This window comes from Rattus norvegicus, chromosome 17, assembly GCF_021556685.1.
Source record: "Rattus norvegicus strain SHRSP/BbbUtx chromosome 17, alternate assembly SHRSP_T2T, whole genome shotgun sequence".
Lineage (NCBI taxonomy): Eukaryota > Metazoa > Chordata > Mammalia > Rodentia > Muridae > Rattus > Rattus norvegicus.
The window spans coordinates 80,554,724-80,572,466 of NC_141550.1; the positions used below are offsets into that span (position 1 = coordinate 80,554,724).

Genomic DNA, 17,743 nt, shown 5'->3' on the forward strand with positions numbered 1-17,743 from the left:
AGCAAAGTGTCTAATAACTATTGTTTTTGTGCCCCGAATGTGACAGGGTGCTCTGTGAAACCGTAATGAGCAGGGGGGCCTCCTGGGCCCTGGCTCCTATTAGCCTACTAGGTCCACACATCCTGTGCGTGGCTGAGGCTGGGGCTGAGGAAGAGGCCTCGGCTCCACTGGACTTCCTCTCCAACCAGCACTTACAAGCGCTGTGGGATGGCATGTAGGGTAGCAGCAGGCAGGCTGTCAGGAGGGCGTAGAAATAACGACTTGAGAGGAAGCTCGGCCTAATGGCTCTGATTCTTGACCAGTACTTTAGGGAGCCTTGTCTTCCTCCTGTCCCCGAGGCTGAGTCATAGAGCCCCTAAATGACCTCCCTCTGAGTAACTTCCTGCTTCATCCAGAGGGACCATTATACAGGATCCAGTCAGCCATCTGGGTCTCTTCCTCCTTCCCCAGAGGAAGGTGCTCTGATGAAGAGAGACCAAGAGAGGTGCCAGAGGTTAAGCGTGTGATTGATGGTGGGCCCCGGGCTTGTGACTTCTTGTCCTGGTCTTTTTCTATTGTGCCACAGAGCCCCAATGACAAGAGCCCCAAGAGCAAGAACAAAGACACTTCAGGCCCTTCAGGAGACCCGTTCTGGCCATCCCACGGGACACGATGCTGTACATATTTCCAAACATGCGAACGTTCTCAAACAGAATGGCACAGACAGGAATAGTCTCTAAGCCCAGAACAGAACAGACAGACAGACAAACAAACAAACGAAAATTCCACTTCCTAATTTCACTTCTGCTTTTTCCTGAGACACTACCACACACAATTCCCTGGGTTTTATCTTTACGTTGGGCACATAGAAATGAAGTGTCAAATGGAGCTGCCACAGAAAAGTCCCAATGCTGTGCATGCAGGGGATTTGATCACGTGCATCCTGGGAAGAGTTATGGGGACAACAGAAACAGACATTTAAATGAGGAAGAACAGTTGGGACCTTGTGTCCATTTTAAATGCTTCCGTTAGTGTCCGCTATGTTTTAGTTTATTTATAAAGAGAAGCACAGGTGTTGTGGTTTAGGTCGGCCACAGATCGCCATCTATCTAATCTAAATTCGTTCATCCATTCACATTTGTGGATGTCCCCTTGGTACTGGCTGTACTGCTAGGCAAGAAGAATATGATATCTAACATGTATTTCTGCAGGTACCCCCCTCCACCCCACCATGTGTGCATCTGCTTTTCTTTCTGCCCTGGGATTGAAAATATTTGAAAAAAAATTATATGTACTGAATACAGACTGTTTTCTATCTTGTCATGATTCCCAAATCAATATCATACCATAACTACTTCCACAGCATTTCCAGTGTATTAGGCATTGCAAATCTGAGAGACGTGAGTTAGGGTTTTTGGGAACCTGAGCATGTTGGCTTACGTCTCTAATCCTAGCACTCAAGGGGCTGAGGCAGAAGGATTGCTGCCAGTTTGAATCCAGATTAGGATGCATAGTGTAGTGAGTCCCGGCCAGTCTGGGTTAAACAGTGAAACTCTGCTCCCAGAACTTAAGGAAATGGGAGTATAGAGTCTGTCATAATGGATCATAGGCAGATTCTGCATCATTTTATGTACGGGGTTTACCGACCCAAGGCTCTGGAACTAACCGATCTCCATGGACAATGAAGGCCGGCTTCCATTGCTACTCTCGGGTCACACTCCATCAGCAAAGGAATTCAGGGTAGGAACTCAAAGCAGGAATCTTGAGTAGAAGCCATGGGAGAATGCTGTCTACTGGTTCCCCACTGCCTTCCCCCACTAACAGGACCACGTTCCCGGGGGTAGGGGAGAGCACTGCCCATAAGGATCTAGGCTCTTCCCCATCCACCACTGATCAAGAAAATGCTCCACAGGTCACCTTGCACACTAGTCTGACAGAGGTATTACTTTGCCGAGGTTCCCTATTCTCGGATGATTCTAGCTTAAGTCACGTGGTCAAACAGCTAACCAACACAGAGACCAGTAGCCTCGGCCTGGTGTGGTCAAAGGTTCTCCCTTCAGGCCCTGAACTTGCAAAGCCTTCTAAATTCAAATCTCCAAAATGAGATACCCATTTATTCTGTGCATACGTAGGTCAGAGCGGGCACTGCCACTTCAAAGACCGTCTCAGTGCCGTTCTCCTGGAGTCTTAAAATGGAGCATCTCGTACTGAATACTTCCTACTGATCGGTAATACGATGTTCATTAACAACAACAAAAAAAGGCAAACACAAAAGCAAAACAAAAAGATAGACATTAGAAGCACAGGATCCAAAGCCATAGTCTCTACCAAGTATTTGCTGGCCTTGTATCTTTAGAAACTTAGTTTCCTCGTGTCTTTATTCGTGTTTAGAACTAACACTATGAATAGCAACACTTGCCTATAGGGCTGCTGACTTAATGCATGAATACATCCAGAGCTCTTAACTTGATGGCTGGAATCGCCCTCAGCATCCAGCAAGCACTCACTATTCTGATGTCTGTCCCTCGTCGCTCGTTACCCGTACCATCCCTCTTACTGTAAAACATAAAGGTTCTCGTTCTAGTTTTCTCATGAATCAGCTTCAAGTCTGTACACGTTTCCCTGAAAGATGATAATGTGCTACCAAGGCTATTAAAATACTTTCCTTACGTGTTTTGCATGTATTCATGTGTGTGTGTGTGTGTGTGTGTGTGTGTGTGTGTGTGTCTCTCTCTCTCTCTCTCTCTCTCTCTGGGTGTGTGTGTGTGTGTGTGTGTGTGTGTGTGTGTGTGACCATGCATGTGTAGGGGAGTCAGAGGACAAATTGTAGGAGTCGTTTCTCCTCTTCTACTATGTGGGTTCCAGAGATAGAACCCAGGTTATGAGACCCGGTGTCAAGTGCCATTGCTCACTGAGCCATCTTACCACCCCCCCATATGTTATCTGTCTGACTGAAGCTTTTACACGGTAAGCACGAGCCTAGCCAAGGTGCTTCATTCTATTTGGGAAGAGTTCTAGATATTCTCTTTGAGCTTCTTTGCCCTAGACATGTCTAGCAGATTCCCTCACCCGCTAATGTTTATGTAACTCTATATCTATAACCCTATATCATCCCCATCACGTGAATCACCCACAGATTATATCTCTTTGTGATGTTAGGGATGCAACCCAGGCTTTGCACATGCTAGGCAAGCACTCTATCAAGCTATGGCCCCAATCCCATTGCAAGTCTGACCAAGGACCATTTTGACCATTTTCCTGCCATGACTTCTAATCTCAGGATATTTGATGTGAAAAATCAACGTTCTCCTATAAAAGAGCTTAACTTTCATCAGTAAGGTTAGACACTACAGAAACCAAATTTGGCCCTTCCAAGTTAACAAACTATGACGACAGGCAGTGGACGGAGGGCACATGCCCTCCATACCTCGTTCAGCGTTCACAAGCATCTATTTTCTCTTGGAGATGCTTGCATACCCAGCTGCAAGAACAACGGCTAATTTTTCTCCACAGCCGGATCTAATGGACTCAGTATGTTTTTTCCAGTCAGGTCTCCCCTCCCCCACTTCACTGTCAGACACCAGGAACTCCAAGCTTAATATGGTTAACCCAGCGACAGATGCCCAGAGCACCAAGTGTGGACCTCTTAATGGCTGGCCTCTTTTTAACCCATCAAAAACCTTTTAGTTTCATTTGGCTTAAGAATCATTAAGAAGAGAGAGAAAGAGGCCAGTGAATCAACAGAGCCCAGAGAGAAACAGGTCACTTGATTCCTCCCACTACATTTGATTTCCTTTTGTCTTCTTTCCCTGAGGATCTGTCTTTAGATAATTTTTTTCCTCTCCACATCAGCCTTTTCTTGCAGAAAGAGTTTATCACGAAGCTTTGGCAAGGATGAATACCTTCAGGAGGCACTGCATTCGTGTTTTCCTTTCTCTTCTAGATATAATCACACACACACACCCCACCCCCACCCTCTATTCCCACAGTGTGCCTCTGGGAATCAGGGGAATAAGTGTTGAATGGGGTCAGTGCCTGGGGTTTTATAACATCTAGTTTAACTGGATTTCCTCGATTTGAGCACTATGCCCCAGTACTTCGTGGCCTAACCTCTCGGCACACCAGTTCCTCCTTTAAAAAGACTTCCTTCAGTAGGAAGGACGGTCAATCACTATTGTGAACCTGGTGGGATTTAGAGTCATCTAGGAGACAGCTCTTGGCATGTCTCTAGGGGAGTTAATTAACCAAGTTTGCCCACCCTAAATGTGCCCGCCACAGTTCCTCCAGCTGGAGTCCCCTGAGTACTGTTCCTCTCCGGGACTTTCCTGAGAATTAGACACAATGTAACCAGTTAGCTTGAGCTCCTGCTGCCAGGCTTAAACTGTGAGGCAAAGTAAAGCCTTCCTTCTTCAAGTTGCCTTTATAACAAAGGGAAGAGTAACTGATCCTGGATGAGAAAAGACCAGGGATGACTAAGCTGAAACCGGAATAGTTGGTCCATGTCCTGAGAAAATCGTAAGGGGCCTTTTTACTTGCTTTGTTGAAGACATTTGATGAACTAAAGTGTTTATTTCATGTAGTGTTTGAGTCCTTTGGAGAACAGGGTTGGTGTGGAAAAAGTTGTATGTTTCTATTTGTTTTTGAGGTGAGCCTGTCAGTTCTCTGGCACCTGGGCTCTCTGTCCAAGGCTGTGGCATCGTTTCAATATCCCCATCCCTTTTGTGGAGGACATGTGACCCTGGGGAAAACTTAGATGGGAGGCAGAAGATGATGACAACAGATTCTGCAAGGGAGTCTAGCTACTCACTGGGAACTACGACTATGTTCAGTTTTAAAGTGATCCACCCAGTCACCTATATGGACTGAGAAGAAAGACAGCAAGGGAGCGAGGACCCTTTAAGGGCTATGAGTTAACAGTGACTTGTTTGTTCATTCACACCCCAGTGCTTTAAGAACTGCTCTTCTTGATGGTGGTGGTGTCGAGGGGAGGGGGATTGGGGGGGTGGGTGGCATGGGGGGGGGGGAAGGGACAGGTCCTTCCTAAACTGGTTGAGCTGAGCTGATTTTGTTTGTTGGTTTATCCTGGTTGCCCTGGAACTCACTCTCTAGATCAGGCTGGCCTTGAACTCAGGGAAAGGTGTGCGCCACCACACCGAACATGACTTTATTTTATTGTCTTGAAACTTGTAGCCCGGGATGGGCTTGACGACTAATCCTTTCAAGGGCTGAGATTACACTGTGCACCACTCTGCCCAGTTTTATGCAGTGTTAGTGAGAATGCTACCAACCGAGTCAATCCCTGGCTCCTCCCGACCTGGTTTAGGTGGGAATGGGAGGAAGAGTCCTTACCCGCTGCTGAGAATTCAGGGGGAAGACCTGGACCTTTCCCCTTGGCCAGGGGATCTGCTTCAAGGCTGGTGTGCTGGTAGCAGGGCAGCAGGTCTTCGGCTTTCCTTCAAGCCAGCTAGAGGGTGAGCCCTTAGTGTCTTGCAGGCTCCATACCTGTCACTGGCAGGAAGTAAGTAGCTTGGCCTGAGGTTTTTGCTACAAGATCTGCCCAACCAGCTTTTCTGAGGCATGCAAAGACCTGGGTGGAGCTGAGGTCCTGGTTTCAACTCCTTTATGGATCTCCCCTGCAGAAACGATGCCTTCTCCAGAAAGATGAGTTCTAGGAGTGAAGACTTCAACTCCCATATTCCCCTTGTTCCAGAATGACAGGTTCTAAGGTTCGAGCTCTGGTATCCCATTGCTCCTCCCCCTCCCCCAGGAGGAGTTCTGAAGTGGTCAGGCCAGTTGGAAGATCTCCTGAAGTTACATGAGGAGGGGCTGGGGAGAGCAGAGGAAAACAAGAGGGCATGCTCAGCACCCTACCCTGAGCTACATCCCCCTCGTCATGGCTGCTCTGGGCACTCCAGGCTTTCCAGTCACGGCCTGGGGTAGTTCTCTGGGATATCTCTACCCACCCCTCTGCCATTTCATCAGCAGCCCGTGCTGCAGCTGACCTTTTCCTCAGACGTCTCCACCACACTCAAGCTTCGGGAATGCACACCCCTTGAGGCAAGTCAGTCACCTGCTACTCAGTAACTGTGGACCGACTGAGCATGTGAGTGGAGAAAGGGTGTTGGGAAACGAGTTATGAGAAACCCAGCTGAGAGACGTGCAAGGTCGTGCAGATGGCACGTGACGGCAGCGTGCAATCCGGCTACTTCCACAAAGTGAGGAACACCGATTGAGATGGGTGCTTCGTTAGAGGGTTAGGAAGGTAACGTGATCAGGAAAGCATTCGGTGTGAAAGGATGGGGACCTGAGTTTGAGCCTCAGAACCTATGCATGGTGGCATGAACATACAAGAGGGAAGGCTCTGGGGTGTGCTAGTCAGCCAGCCTCGTTGAACGTGTAAGCCCCAGCCCAATGTTTCCAAAAGACAAGATGGAAGGCATCCGAGGAACAACATTTAAGCTTGACCTGTAGACTCCAACCTCCATGTACACATGTACCCTATGCACAGGTATGTATACACGTGGTCACCCTCCCTTAACTCTACATGGACATGGGAAAGCGTCAGTTAGGCAGACCAAGAGGGAAGAATGGGTCAAGAACTCACAGATCCCTGGACAGCTGGACAGTATTTATACTCAGTGTGATTCCACAAAGGACTAGGGGTGTCTATGTCTTAGTTAGGGTTTTACTGCTGTGAACAGACACCATGACCAAGGCAAGTCTTATAAAAGACAACCTTTAATTGAGGCTGGTTCAGTCCCTTATCAAGGTAGGAACAGGGAACCATCTAGACAGTCATGGTTGGTGCAGGAGGAGCTGAGAGTTCTGCACCTTCATCTGAAGGCTGCTAGTGGAAGACTGACTTCCAGGCAGCTAGCATGAGGGTCTTAAGACCACACCACAGGGCCACACCTTCTAATAGTGCCACTCCCTGGGCCAAGAACATACATAATGACAGTCCACCATCCCAGAAATCTGGAGTTCTAGTCCCGCTTGGACCGAACAGCTCGTCTTGTGTAGAAACTGCCTCTGCCTGCTCAAGTTTCCTTCTCAGTACCATCTGGGCAGGGTGGATCCCAGCAGTTGATTCCCAGCTGGTTAGCAGGATCTGTTGATGGTGGGTGGAATTGTAGCAACTGGGTTCTGGCTGTGCCGGGGGGGTGGGTGTTGAACAGGTTTAACAGTTTTTGGGAAGGTCAGAGCACCTGGGTTTCCCCTTCCTGTGAACCATGCTGATTAAGAAAAATCTTTCCAGCAGTTCCTAGTTCATCAAAAGGAAGCTGCTACGATCTCTGAAGATGGCTACCAGGGCTCAACGCCAGGATTTCCCAATCTAACACTTCCCGCTTCTGTGAAAGAGACAGAGAAGTGTCTGTGTTCTGAAGGATCCCAGGAGTGCAGTCTTGACAGCTAACTGCTACTAGCTCTCAATTTCTTTGGTCCAACAGACAAGAAATAAAGCCAAATGAAAAGGAAGCCATTTTAAGATGCCCCCTTCCCGCCCTTCCCTCTTTCTTTTTACCTACAGATATAAACAATAAAAGGTTGTGGGCTCTCTTCTCCCTCCTCCCTTGCGAATGTCTCAGTGTTTCAGTGGACTGAGTGCCTGAGAGACCCTTCCCTGAGAGTTATCCAATTTATAATTAAGACCTGTAGGCTACTGTACACATCTATGTTAGGATCTCTTCAAAATCAGCACTGGATTGCAACGCACTGCTGGATACTTTACTCCAAGTGCATTTCTCTCTCTCTCTCTTTTTTTCCCAGACAGGATCTTGTAATGCAACACTGAGTGAACCAGTGCTATGTAGTTCAAGTTGGCTTTAAACCCACAGCAATCCTCCTGCATCAGCCTCCTATGTTCCGGTATTATAATGTGTGCCCTCAAGCCTGGTGTTCAGTAGCTTTATTCTGTTTCGCCTTGGCTGTCCATCAGACACCGCATGAGGCAGCGATAGAAGTACGTTTTCTTGAGGCAAGAGGTAAACAACGAAGAAATTGGTTCACAACTTACAGGGCAGTCAGTCCAAGGACAACAGGCCCAGGGGCAAATGTAAAACAAGCAGGCAGGGCTGGGGAAAGGTTGGCATCATTGCAAAAGTGGTCAGCTATAGGCTCTGTGAGGGACTGAGCAGATATTAACAACTGTATGCGTGAGAGAGAGAGAGAGAGAGAGAGAGAGAGAGAGAGTGTGTGTGTGTGTGTGTGTGTGTGTGTGTGTGTGTGTGTGGTGTACCACTGCAGAAGGGACTGAAGTAGCAGCCAAAGAGTATTATTCTGCGGTAAAAAGGGACAGACTACTGGTTTAGGGAGTTGATTCGTTTGAGATAATGAAGTGCGAGCTGAGAGAGTAGGAGGACCCAAGTTCAGACCCCCAGCACCCACATTGGGGAGGAGGGCAAGAGGGAAGGAGAAAGAATGAATGAATGTGTGCTAGTAATGTAGCTTGTCGACTCACGCTAGCCTATGTGCCTAGCTAGCATGGAGAAAGCCCAAGGTCTAAATGCACTGTACTGGAAAAATACACCTCGGTAAAGTTAATTGCATAAAACCAGCCAGCAGCTCAAGTATAAAAGAGAGGCCCCTTTATTCTCGGCAGGACCTCTTTCCCATAAGCACCTTCCCTGGTTGTTGTGGGAAGCCCCTTCTCTCATTTACTGGTGGGAATTTATGGGAGACAAACTCACCTTCCCCAGCCCTTGAGCAACCACCGGTGCTTTGCGACTCTCTGCATCTCAGACCTTTCACTCTGCTGGTGAGAGACCTGGCCAGTGACCAGGTTTCTTTTTTAATGAGTTTCCAAATGTCAACCATAAACTCAATTATGTGATTAGGTACACACAGGTGCACAGGAAACTTGCTCGGCTGTGACTCCTCTGGCTGATGTCTAAGGTGGGGTTGGTGTTTGGTTTCCATCCAAACTCAAGACCTATGGAGCTCCGAGTCCGGGGCCCTCCTGGTGCTTGGCCCTCTCATTAAACGGCCGGAATAGAAAAAGCCGTGACAACCAGCCTGGGTACACGCCAGCAGGCACAGGGACATATAGACTAATAAAATGCCATTATACAACTTCCAGATGGATCGAAGGGATTGCTTGAAAAGTTTAGGCACCAGAAACACCTGTTGGATGTGCTTGAGAAGATAATCAGGCTGTTCAGTATCAGTTTCACTTATCGTAGGTTTTGGTCTGCAGTGCCCCTGGCCACTGGATGTTAGAACCAAGGATAAGGTAAAACAGAGAGGTCTTGAGTGCGACTTCAAGATGAGCAGTCCTACATATGGGCCTTGAGATTTGACCACCAGGTAGGAGAGGCCACAAGCAGGGGCCAAGTGCTGGGTAGAAAGGTCAGCAAGCAGGCTCAACAGGGCGACATGGACCCTGGTTCTGATGCGGCAGCCTAATTATTACCTATTCAGAGACCCTTCTCATTCTGAAATGTGTTCTGGGATTGCATGCTTCCTCGAAGACAAACGTTGGCAACCATCTAGTGAGTCAAACTCATAGATTCGGGAAGCAGAAAGATGACTGCCAGAGGCTGCGGGGCTGGGGTTGGGGGGTGGGGAACGGGGCACTGCTACTGCAGTTAACGTTCCTGATCTGTGTTATAGAAAGCGTTCTGAAGATGGGTTGCACCACACGGCCGAACACACGCAACCCTCCTGAGCTGTGCAGTGAAAGCTGTACCACTCACCTGTGTTCTATGAACTGTTAGAATTTTGGAAACCGGGCTGGAGAGATGGCTCAGTGGTTAAGAGCACCGACTGCTCTTCCTGAGGTCCTGAGTTCAAATCCCAGCAACCACATGGTGGCTCACAACCATCTGTAATGGGATCTGATGCCCTCTTCTGGTGTGTCTGAAGGCAGCTACAGTGTACTCATATACAATAAATAAAATCTTAAAAAAAAAAAAAAGAATTTTGGAACCCTTACTGGCTAGAATGGCGGCCCGGTCAATGCAGTGCTTGTCTTAAAAACATCAGGACCTGAGTTCAATCCCCAGCACCCACACAAAATGCCAGGCGTGGTAGTGCACACTTGAAATCTTAGGTCTGGGGAGATAGAGGCAGGGGGATGTCTGGGGTTTACTGGTTAGCTAGACTTACCTAACTGGTGAGCTTTGGGCCAATAAGAGAATCTATCTCCAAGGGGGTGGCCAATGGTTTTCTCCAGCCTCCATATGCACATGAAGCCTTATGGGTAGGTGATCCTCAAGTTCTTTACTCAGTGTGCAGTGTACCGTGTTCAGGAAGGAGGAAACTGAGGACATCGTTACAGGGTGGGTCTTGGGGAGAGACAAGCTGTGAGCACTCTGCTTCCCACAGACAGCAGGTGGAAAAGCCCATCTGCCCACACAAACCTAGAGGGTTAGGGCTTATGACAATCGCCTGGAGGGACAGCTTGGAGGGCACCCTCAGAAATCTGGTGCCATAGGGGAGAAGCAGAATTCAGTAGACAGGGAAGAGACTGCATGCTGAGACTGAAGGAGCCACTATACGTTGGATCTGTATGTTTTAAATTTTCAATGTATTTATTTATTTTCTATTTATGCGTGTGTGTGTGTGTGTGTGAGAGAGAGAGAGAGAGAGAGGGAGAGAGAGAGAGAGAGAGAGAGAGAGAGAGAGAGAGGTGTATATGCCGCAGCATTCGCGTGAAAGTCAAAGGAGAATTTTCAAGAGTTGGTGCCTTTTGTGTACTGTGTGAGTCTTGGGAATTGGTTGGGAGTACCTTTATCTATTAAACCATCTCACCCCCTTTATATTTTGGATATTGAATGTTCCTCCAATGGCCCATGTGTTAAAGGCTTGGTCACCAGGGTGATGCCACTGGGAAGCTGGCTTAAGACCCTTAGGAAGGGAACACATTAGGTCACTGGGGGAAGCCCCTGAAGAGGACTCTGGGACTCTGGCCCCTTCTTTCCCTCTCCTTTGTTTCTCGTTGATGAGGTTAGTGGTTTCGCTTTGCCATGCACTTTCAGCTGTGGTTTACATCTTGCAACAGGCCTCAAAGCAAATGTGCTGGGGGCGGGGGGGTGGTGGCTGGAGAGATGGCTCAGCGGTTAAGAGCACCGATTGCTCTTCCAGAGGTCCTGAGTTCAATTCCCACCAACCGCATGGTGGCTCACAAGCATCTGTGATGGGATCTGATGCCCTCCTCTGGTGTGTCTGAAGACAGCGACAGTGTGCTCACATATATAAGATAAATAAATCTTAAAAAAAAAAAAAGAAAGAGAAAATGCCAATTGATCATGGTCTAGAACGTCTAAAGCTATGAGCCCAGTGTTTGTTAAAGGATTGTATAAAGCCCTTCATCTTTGTAAGTTGATAATCATCTCTGTATTTTGTGACAGCACCCAAAAGCTGACTAACATGGAATCTTTTGGGGCTGAACACGATAATTTCTTTTTTTTAGAATAATCTCTGTTTCACTTTGGTTTGCGTGCGTGTCTGTGTATGCACACATCCGTGTGGGTACGTGGGGGAGCCAGCAGAGGGTGTCAGATCTCCCTCCTGGTGCTAAAGTTACATGTGGTTTGTGAGCCACCCTGACACAGGTTCTGGGAACTGAACTTCAATACTGGGCAAGAGCAGCAAGCGCCCTTAACCCCTGAAGCATCTCCCCAGACCATTGCTGTCTCAATAGAAGCTGGTTTAGCTGCTTAAAGTGGCTATGTGACTTTGCTTATGTGGGAATTACCAGAGGAGCCAAGAGACCGCCTGTGGCTTTATCAAGGGGGTGAGGAGAGACACATAAAGAAACGGGGTGAGATAAAAGAGCTGTGTCCTAATGGGTTAGATTTTCTTCTTAGTCCATGAGAAGTCACCGGTTTCGGTAGCCAGAAAAACAAAGTCAGTTCAGAAGTGACCGCCACTGGTTTGTGGTTCTTCTGGCACGGGTGGGACTACTGTGTACTCCCCTGCAGCGATCTGGGCTCCAACTATAGCATTTGGTTTTGATTTGCTTCCTTCCAGTTGCATCCAGGGTCAACGGGGCTTCCAGGGTAGTGGGGAATCTGTCTGCAGAGTTCTTCAGGAACTTGTCCGTGTCGAGGACACCGCTCTGTTGTCTGGCTGGGTGTTTATTCGAGTGTTATAAATACCCGATGTCCTGTTTGACCCCTTCTGTCCACACCATCAATGTGGCTATTTATATGATCTTTCTCAGTGTTGCTACATGAACTGTAGGGCCAGGGAGGACAAGATGTCTAGGAGACTAGGCTTTGGGACAGGAAGTGTATGGACCCAGGGAGGCCACATGCCACAACAGACACACCAGATAGGGACTGACTGTCTAATCAGATGTGGCTTGGGCACTGGTTCATGTGGAAAACAGTTAAAGACAGACATGGGGTTATCTATCTAGAAATTGGTGTTCTCGGTCTAGGGAGATAGATCAGTTGCTAATGTGCTTTCCTTGCATGTATGAGGACCTGAATTTGATCCCCAGAACCCATATGGGGGAAAGGAAAGCATGGTGTAGTAGTGTAGTATGTTTTCATTTCAGCACTGTGGAAGCAAAGCAGGCAGGCTTGCTGGATGGCCAGTTTAGCTTCCATAGGGAACTCTAGGGCAGTGAGGGACTTTGTCTCAAAAGGGGAAGGTTAAGTGTCCGAGGAATGACACTGGAGGTTGTCCTCTGACACACGTGCGTGCACGTGCTCGTGCATACGCAAACACACACAAATATGCTCACACACTCTCACACACACACATATCTGGAGCCAGGTATAGTAGCACAAGCTTGTAGTCACAGCCACGTGGGAGGGTGAGCCTGGATGATTTAGAGTTTGAGGCTAGCCTGGCCTACACAGTAAGTTCTAATCCAGCCTTGGTTCTCTAGTGAGCTGTTACCTCAAAACAAACACATGAAACTGACCTATCCGCCTGTGTGAGACAATGTTGAATTTTCCCTGCTGAAAGATAAATGAGAATTTCCTCAAAGGTGACAGGCTGATAGGAACTCGAGCTTCCCAGAAAAGAGCATGATTGAGCTGGTGCCCTGGGCATGCTTAGAACGGTCTCCCTGAAACCTGTGGGAACAGAGGGACCCTGGATTCCCAGACTCAATAACCAAGGAAGAAATGGCCTCTCAACAAAGGGGCACTGTTTCTGCTTTCCTTCTGTCTCTCATGTTCAGTATAAAAGACCCTATAATGATATTTGCTATGCCAAGGGCAGGAGCACCCTCATCTTGACAATGGGAGAGTCTTGGAGAAGTAAGCTTACTCAAGGCGGAGAAAACTAGGTTATATCCATCCTCTCTGTGCCTTTCAGCCACCTCATCATCACCAAGAGAGATGCCGAGAGGCAATGTGTCACAGCTCCCCACCCCCACACCAGTGGTGAACAAATTCCCATCATTCACCTTGGCCCTGAGTGGACATGAAGGTTACTGATTTAAAAAGAACTTGTGTGTGGGGAGGGCCGATGGGGGGGTGGCTTGCCAGACAAGTGCACAACTGCTGAACTACATACATTACAGCCCTTGTTTGGGGCAGGGTCTTGCTCTGTAGCCCAAGCTGGCCCGAAACTCCACGTTTCATCTTCCCAAATGCTGGGGTTCCTGGAGTCTTTCTGGTAACGTATGTCCGTCCCCCTAGTCTGTCTCCCCGGCTTTAAGACTAGCTATCCTTGCTGATCCATTGCAAGGACCTGTCCCCCCACAGGCACTGAACCTTTGCAGGCCCACTCATCTAGCATTCCGATCTAAGAGGAGGCTCTTTGATCCTGGACCATGAAGGAGCAAAGGCTGCAAAATGCGGAGAATGCTAAACACATTAACCAGAGCTTCCCCTGCTCTGTACGGAGGGTGATGTGGTTTCCAGGGAGAACAAGCAAGTGGGCTGGAGGAGGCAAGGCACCCAGCCAGGGCCAGGCAAAGTCAGAGGCCTCTGCAGCCAGCAAATGAGTCAAAGGTGCCCAGACAGAAGCTGGACCAAGTCAGCAAGGAGCAGCATCCTTATCTGAGTGACTGAGTCATACTGCCGGCAGTCGGCTCACAGCTAATGGAATATTTCCTGTAAATATTATTTTCCCTTCCTGTCTCATCATCTAATAGAATTTTTTAAAAAAAACTTTACTCATCTTGGGGGTGGGGTGTGACAAGAATCCATCAAATACCGGAGCCAGCTTCCCTGTCTTTGAAATACTCTCAGGACTCGGGAAGCCACACTGGCTGCTCAGAGGCTGCCCAGTCACTTTGATTCCTTCTCCTAATGCCTCGGAAGGGACCCAGGAGTGTTCCTAATTGTGCATCTAAGCTTACATAAAAGCCCCCCTAAGTGCACATCAAATAAATAAGTAAACACTGCCTACTGACGACGTAACAAGGCCTGACTGGACAGTCCTTCCCACAGAAAAGCTTCCATTCAGTACACACCCTCGAGGAATAGAATTGCTCAAGTGCTGGCTTATGGCTAATGAACGCTACCTCTGTAGGGAGGTGTTTGTGAGTCTCTTCTTTCATACTGGGCTATCTCAAAGCCCCACCGAGTTAGCATTTTCTGTTTTCTTCATATCTCAGCTTCAGACAACCAGAGGGTCAGTCTGTGCACAGGTCTGGCAGTTTCGAAACAGAAGGATTTCACACAAATCCTGACGCTGGTAACAGAGTCGAGCGTTAGCCACAACTAACCCACACCTCTGTGACTGGGCCTGCTCAGAGGGGGCTGATGGTCACGGAGATTAGAGCAGCTGTTACTCCCTCAGGCTTTGATCTAAGGAATGTGGGAACCTCTTCTTTATAGCTCCTTGTGAGGCAGACCTATTTATGCCACCTCCCCAAGACCTTGATCCTGTCAGCTGAATCAATAAGGACCACTCAAATATTTGAGATTTACTTTTTCATTCACACATTTCAGAAAAGAAAGAAAAAAAAATACTCTTGCTTTTAGGACTAGCATTACTAGAGGAGTGCCAAGACAGCCAGTCGCTGCTGCTGGGTGGTTTTTAGGTTTTGACGTGTGTGAAAGTCTCAGTAGTTGACCACAAATACAAACTAAGAGGTAGATTGAGATAGATCCCCAAGGGCCAAACATCTACCAGGCACCATTTCATTAATCCCGAGGTCAAGAGCAACCTAGGCAGTGATTTTTTTCTACACAAATGTTAAAGGTGGTTAGCACTTGGGATGGGGCCGGAGGCCATAACCTACGGAGAGGCAGGATGTTTCTTCTTTGGCCACCATGGTCCTCTCATTCATTTTCAATGCTAAACCAAGACAGATGTGTATACATGTGTATGTGAGTGTGTCATTCCCTCCTCCGATTCTACGTTATGCATAAAGGTTGCCAGGATGACTGCCCATCAGCAAGAGTGTTAATAGCTGAGGGATGTTTCCGTATGGCTGTGGTATGTGATGATTGACAGGAGCTGAAGTCTACAAGCAGGTGGAGGGTACAAGGGAAAACGTCGCTGGGTGAAGGATGTTTCCTGAGAGTGCGTGAAGGGCATCTGCAAGCTCACACAACATGTTACAATGTATTCTCAGCATCTTTTCAAAGTTCTGTCTCATCTATAAGACCTGTGCAAACAAGCAAGGAGCGTCAGTGGAGGATGAACTCCTGTAGCAGATTTCACTTGGTTATTAAATCCTGCTTGCTGCTATTTTAGGGCATTTGGGGGTCGAATCTTTGGTGCCTGGCATCTGTGCTGGGTGACTTTTGTCACCTTAACACAAGCTAGGGCCATCTGGGAAGATGATGGAACTTCAAATGAGAAAGCACCTCTATCAAATTGCCCATTGGCAAGATTGTAGGAAGTCTTCTTGATTAGTGAGGGCTATGGAAGGGCCCAGCTTCCCGTGGGCTGTTCCACTCCTGGGCAGGTGGTCCTGGGCTGTAGAAGAAGGAACGCTGAGTAAGCAGCTTTCACCCACGGCTTCTGCTTCAGTTCCTGCCACCAGGTTCCTGCGCTGACTTCTTTTCATTTGGAACTTCTAATTTTTTCTGAACACGCTCAAAAGACAAAAAAAAGTCCCTATGTGTCTTTTTGTTTCTGACAAAACATGCTGGGGTGTGTGCATGGGGGTGGGGGTAGTGGAAGCTAGAAAAGAAATCTGTTTTTGTTTTGCTTTAAATTGAAATTTTGTTTGCTGTGTTTTGGTTTTTTGCTTGCTTGTTTATGTTTTTGTTTTTTGTTTGCTCATTGTTTGAGTTTTTTTTTGTTTTTGTTGTTGTTGTTGTTGTTGTTGTTGTTGTTGTTGTTGTTTTGAGACAGGATCTTGATATGTGGCCCAGGATGAGAATATTGGGGTCATAGGCCTGTGCCACAACACCTGACTTTTCAGAAACTTTTTGAAATAAAGTTCAGAGCTGTACTTAGGAAGAGAAGATTCTGCTTGTTGGAGTGATCCAGGCAGTGCATTACCGGTTGTGAATAGCAGGAAGCATAACTTTTTCTTCTACCCAGGCCTGGCAGCCCCCTCACTTTGCATTTCACCGTTCCAAAGCTGCTCAGAGTGGGACTCTGACGTAGGGTGGCTACTGAAACCAGAATGGTGAACCACATCTCACCCGGAGAACGAGAGCTACCGTCCTGTCTGATTTGAGATGGCCATTCTCTCTGGACTCTCCGGGACTTGGAGAGACATTTCTGATGAGCCTTGTGGGAAAACCTGTGTGGATGCTCAGAGGTAGCACAGTACAGGAGAGCCCTCAGCCCTTCAAAGAAAGGGAGTGCCCAGCATTGCCATTGTCTCAACCTGAAGTTTGGCATTCAGTACTATGGCGCCGTGTGACAGCTGCCGTAAGTGGGTCAGAGTGTCAGCGAGGGCTTCTGCTTGCTGCTGGCTGGGAAGAGTTGCCTGGGCAGGACAGGCAGTTCTTGCCCCAGATGCCCCCAGGTACTTAGATCTTGGCACTGATCATCTCCTTGGTATCCCTGGAGGCTTTAGGTGTTGGAGATGAACTGGGTCCCAGTGCCAGAAGGGCGTGCTACCGCCTGGAGGCCATCCCTCGTGGAGCTCACTCACCATCCTGTGCTTGGGAACATTCCAGTTCTCACCCCTAGGGACGCAGCCACAGCCTGACCACCTCCCCCCCCCCCCCCCCCCCCCCCCCCGAGCCTGAGCTCAGGAAGCACAGACCATGGCTATCTCCAGACACCCTCGGATATCCTCACAATGCTTCCTACGTGCACAGTGGAGGGTCACAGAGACTGGGTGGACCCAAGAGAGTTCCTGACACATGGTGGTCTGGAGGCACCAAGGAGGGACTTGGATCACTTTATATGCAAACGTGCTGTGCTGGGCAGGTGTGTACACCTTTAGCTCGAGCTCTGATGCTCCAAGCTGCTCAGAGCTTCTCCTATTTTTGTGATGCTAATGATGTCGAGTAAAAAGAAAAGGACTCTTCCCCTGACTCCCCGCAGGCAGGATTTCACAACTATGGCTCCTGGTTCACTCTTCAGTTTGGCCCTTGAGTCCAATTAACATTTTAGACACATGGGTCACCCCAAAGCTGATGAAGAAGAGGTATCACTTGACCTGAGGGGGGTTGAAAGAATGGTTCCTAACTTCATATTCAGCATTTATTTCCCAAGGACCCCCAAATTGTACCTGAGCCCACACGATCAGCATCGGACTGATATCCCAAGGACTTCTGTGAATGCCGGCGACTTTTCTGGGATTCGGCTCTCTGTCTTTCCCTCTCCAATGTTGTTCTGTTGATAACTTTTGTTTTGTTTTGTTTTGTTTAAGAAACCAAATCGGGTCTTGCTAATAATGATTTATTGAGCCCATATTATGTGTCTCTGGTGTTTTACCTAT

At 48.1% G+C, this 17,743-nt stretch overlaps 1 protein-coding gene and 1 long non-coding RNA gene across 11 annotated transcripts in view; one reads left to right on the forward strand and one right to left on the reverse strand.

The window, feature by feature from the left end:
- The window catches only part of Frmd4a (FERM domain containing 4A), a 588,018-nt gene that overhangs the window by 58,551 nt on the left and 511,724 nt on the right, over positions 1–17,743 (reverse strand).
- Positions 865–7,546, forward strand: LOC134482746 (uncharacterized). The gene is made up of 2 exons (XR_015641874.1): positions 865–6,487; positions 7,235–7,546. It is a non-coding gene; the product is annotated as an uncharacterized LOC134482746 (long non-coding RNA).